This window comes from Montipora capricornis, chromosome 11, assembly GCF_036669925.1.
Source record: "Montipora capricornis isolate CH-2021 chromosome 11, ASM3666992v2, whole genome shotgun sequence".
NCBI lineage: Eukaryota > Metazoa > Cnidaria > Anthozoa > Scleractinia > Acroporidae > Montipora > Montipora capricornis.
This window is the reverse complement of record NC_090893.1, coordinates 29,741,273-29,746,272: the sequence shown is the minus strand read 5'-3', so window position 1 is coordinate 29,746,272 and position 5,000 is coordinate 29,741,273. Positions and strand designations below refer to the sequence as shown.

The 5,000-nt window shown below is 39.1% G+C and overlaps 1 long non-coding RNA gene across 2 annotated transcripts in view; it reads right to left on the bottom strand.

Moving 5' to 3' along the window:
- LOC138023931 (uncharacterized) overlaps positions 1-1,203 on the bottom strand; it is a 2,690-nt gene extending 1,487 nt beyond the window's left edge. The window contains exon 1 of one of the 2 annotated variants that reach the window (XR_011126847.1): positions 848-1,203. This is a non-coding gene — a long non-coding RNA (uncharacterized lncRNA). Of the gene's footprint in view, positions 1-28; positions 756-847 lie in introns of those variants that run through there. The other variant, XR_011126848.1, reaches the window with a different exon arrangement.
- Positions 1,204-5,000: the final 3,797 nt, after the last annotated feature.

Below are 5,000 nucleotides of genomic sequence, written 5' to 3'. Positions count from 1 at the left end.
AACATTCCATGCATTGAAGTAAACGTACTTGAAATTGCTGTATCGCAAGAATCGCGCGTCTTGCAAATTGAAGCCCAAGACCGACGGAGAGAGTTGTACCTCACGTTGCACACGCATTTCGCACTCACAATACTGCATCGTCACGTGAAATTTGTCGCGGATGCACCTTACTCGGCGGCATCCAAATACCCCAGGGAAATGCGCGGTGACCGAAAACAAAAACAAAACAGACACTCACATTAACCGGAGAATCGAACAAACAAACCAAAAAAAAAAGAACGCGAAAAAGAACAAAATAGGCCTTACTTCAAGTGGCCATCATTCGACGCTTATTAAAACGGCGTGCATCTAATTAGAGGCATTTCTGGACATATCTGCATCATTTTGGGCGAAAGAGAAAAACGATACAATACAATAATGTAAACACAATTTCGGAACAGCCAAATAATCCGTCGTTTCCGGGCTCTCTCAAGAAGTTATCGATGGAGCACCTTCCAGTGACAGAGCTAGACGAGAATCGAAGACGAATAAACTGGTCATCGATTTAGGGTTTAATGCATGTAGTAAACTTGCAGTTAAAGGAGAGGTTCTGTAGTATGATATTGAGATCCGGTTATTTTCCGTTCCCTTTCAAAGACCTTTTGACCAGACTATTTATCATCAATATGCATGTGAAATGTGAGACGAGAGTGCTGGCCGCAAAGTTTCTGGAAGGGGCCGAAATTGCCGAGACTCGAGGATTTTCCGGAGACGCGGTCGAAATCACAACATATAACCCTAGCAAACAAAGCAAAAACAAAACGAAACAAAAACAAAAATGCAAGTAGACCTGTGTGAAGCCACTTACAGTTGAGGAGAGATGTTATGTGATGTAATATTCATAGCATCTCCGGGAAATCCGGCTATTCCGGCTGATTTCAAATAACATTCAAATGGCATGTCAGGCGAAAGAGCTGTACGAAGAGCCATAAGATCCGGCTAACCCGAACCCGAACCGAATACCTCTCGGTCGGCTCCCTCAGCTCACTTTGCATTGAAATATTCATGAAGTACGACCTGGCCGAGGAGTTTTCCGACCGAAATGGCCGGGACTCGAGAACTTTCCGAAAACAAAATCGATATCATCACATCATATAAACTCTGTAAAACAAAACAAAACTGCAAGTAGATTATGAATGATCTACTTACAGCCGAAGAGAGAAGTTATGTGATGCAATATTCATAGCATATCCGGGAAATCCATAATATTCGCCTTTTCCGACCCCTTCTGCGATAATAATCAAGTGTCACGTACCGAAATGGCCGGGAATCGAGAATTTTCCGAAGACAAAATCGATATCACATCATATAATCTCTACAAAACAAGACAAAACTGCAAGTAGATTGTGAATGATCTACTTAAAGCCGAAGAGAGAAGTTATGTGATGCAATATTCATAGTATGTCCGGGAAATCCGTGATATCAGACCGATTTCACGAGGATATGAATATTTAAACATTCTGCTTATCTTTACTGCTGTAAGTACTATCACTATTGTTATAATACATACTATATATTATACTTACAGTTGTAAGGAGAAGTAAAAAGAATTAAATATTCATATCCCCGTCAAATCCGTGAAATCCGTCTTTTTCCTTCTCAAATAAGTATGCACTTTGCATGATGTATTACATCCCGAAAATCAGTGACACTGCAAGTGTCCGCCCTTGAATTAATCCTAAACTGGAAGACGGGAAAGACGGATTTCACGGGGATATGAATATTTAAACAGTCTACTTCTCTTTACTACTGTAAGTACTATCACTTTTCTTATTATAATACATACTATATATTATACTTACAGTTGTAAGGAGAAGTAAAAAGAATTAAATATTCATATCCCCGTCAAATCCGTGAAATCCGTCTTTTTCCTTCTCAAATAAGTATGCACTTTGCATGATGTATTACATCCCGAAAATCAGTGACACTGCAAGTGTCCGCCCTTGAATTAATCCTAAACTGGAAGACGGGAAAGACGGATTTCACGGGGATATGAATATTTAAACAGTCTACTTCTCTTTACTACTGTAAGTACTATCACTTTTCTTATTATAATACATACTATATATTATACTTACAGTTGTAAGGAGAAGTAAAAAGAATTAAATATTCATATCCCCGTCAAATCCGTGAAATCCGTCTTTTTCCTTCTCAAATAAGTATGCACTTTGCATGATGTATTACATCCCGAAAATCAGTGACACTGCAAGTGTCCGCCCTTGAATTAATCCTAAACTGGAAGACGGGAAAGACGGATTTCACGGGGATATGAATATTTAAACAGTCTACTTCTCTTTACTACTGTAAGTACTATCACTTTTCTTATTATAATACATACTATATATTATACTTACAGTTGTAAGGAGAAGTAAAAAGAATTAAATATTCATATCCCCGTCAAATCCGTGAAATCCGTCTTTTCCTTCTCAAATAAGTATGCACTTTGCATGATGTATTACATCCCGAAAATCAGTGACACTGCAAGTGTCCCCCCTTGAATTAATCCTAAACTGGAAGACGGGAAAGACGGATTTCACGGGGATATGAATATTTAAACAGTCTACTTCTCTTTACTACTGTAAGTATTATCAATATCTTTACAAAACATATTATTATTATTATTATTATTATTATTATTATTATTATTATCAGTTATGTTCTGTTTAAACTTTCCTTTGAATAGTCCAGTACTTTTCCGTTTGATGGTTATTGTTATTCTTGTTACCATTCTCCGGATATTGACCAGATATTGATGGTTTCCGACTTTTCCGACAAAAAGGTTTTCGGAAGGGTTCGGATTGGCCGGATGTTACGGCTATTCGTCTCGCTCTGTGGTCCCACGTGACACTTGATTATTATCTCAGCTGGGTCGGAAAAGGCCGATATCACGGATTTCCCGGAGATGCTATGAATATTGCATGACATAATTTCTCTCTTCGGCTGTAAGTAGATCATTCACAATCTACTTGCAGTTTTGTCTTGTTTTGCAGAGGTTGTATGATGTGATATCGATTTTGTCTTCGGAAAATTCTCGAGTCCCGGCCATTTCGGTACGTGACACTTGATTATTATCTCAGAAGGGGTCGGAAAAGTCAGATTTCACGGATTTCCCGGAGATGCCATGAATATCTTATCATATAACTTGTCAATTTAACTGTAAGTTGTTTTACATCGTTAGATATTCGTTGCATCTTCGGGAAATCCGATAAATCCGACTTTTCCGACAAAAAGGTTCTCGGGAGGGTTCGGATTGGCCGGATGTTACGGCTATTCGTATCGCTCTGTCGTCCCACGTGACACTTGATTATTATCTCAGCTTGGTCGGAAAAAGCGGATATCACGGATTTCGCGGAGATGCTATGAATATTGCATCACATAACTTCTCTCTTCGGCTATAAATAGATCATTCACAATCTACTTGCAGTTTAGTTTTGTCTTACAGAGCTTATATGATATGATGATATCGATTTTGTTTTCGGAAAGTTCTCGAGTCCCGGCCATTTCGGTCCCGGTCGGAAAACTCTTCGGCCAGGTCGTACCTCATGAATATTTCAATGCAAGATGAGTTGAGCGAGCTGGCCGAAAAGTTCTCGGGAGGGTTCGGATTGGCCGGATCTTACGGATATCCCGGGGACTTTACGATGAATCGCTTCTCTCTTTAACTGCAAGTAAATGGCGAATAAAAATAAGTTGTCTATTTGTCTCTTGTAGGGCCTGCGTTCAAATTCGGTGGCGATCCCAGACAGGGTTGACCACTGTCTCACGAGATTCTCCTTCAACGTGTACCGGGCGAACAAAATGGGAAATGGCGGATTTAACGATTCTTCAAAACACTCAATTGGTCCGTTCAACGCGGACCGAAGTGAAAAGGGAACCAAGAAATAAGGGAAACGATCTATAACATTTCCCAAATTTCAATTTTGTTTCCTTTTTTGAGTTGAGTGTTGTATTTCGTCTGCAAAATTTCGGCATTCGATTTTGTTCCACAAAGTGATCTTTTAGTCGCTTTTTGGCTTCTTTCTTTTTAACTAGCGATGTTTTTGAGCGCATTTTGTTTTTCAAAGGTGTTCCTTTTCTTGGTTCTGGAACGGTCCCCTCTTGAAAAGCGAGAACAGATTGTTCCTCTTTTTTGTGTTCCTTTTGATGAATTCGGAACGTGCTTTCATACTACTTGGGAACAAAATGGTCCTTCATTGCTAAAAGGGGAACCAATTGTTCCGAGTTCCGAATCCCGAGCGGAACAAATTGGTCCTTAATGGATGATTTGGGAACTATTGTTCCTAAACATGTGTTCCTTTTGATAAAATGGGAACGTGCTTTTATAAAGATAGGGAACAAAATGGTCCTTTATTGTTAAAAAGGGAACCAATTGTTCCGAATTCCTAATCCCAAGCGGAACAAATTGGACCTTAATGGGTGATCTGGGAACTACACCTTTTGCTGCTCATTTACGCAAAAGATACATTCATCTACGTCAACAGTCGAAACTACGTTCATTAGCACTTCCATGAACTTCAATAACGCGAACGAACTTTCAATAACGCTATTTGCATGTGAATTAACATTCAATAGCATCAACGGATGAACAATTGCACCTTTGGACAATCAAAGATAACAAATATCCTTTCAATCGTGCGCAATGGTTAATCATTAACACTAATAGAAAATCAATTGCATAGTGTGACAATGAATGGCGTATTAGAGACATAAAATAATCAATTTGCATGGAGACGCACAATCAATTGCACCTCCATACAATCGTTTATTCGAAATGCGTAAATGAACAGTAAAAGGTGTATAGTTCGAAAACAAAATGTGTTCCTATCTACAACATGGGAACCAATTGTTTCGAGTTCCGAATTCCGAGCGGAACAGATTGGACCTTAATGGATGATTCGAGAAATATTGTTCCTAAAAATGAGTTCCTTTCTATCAGGGGCAAAGATGGCACAGTCGGTTAG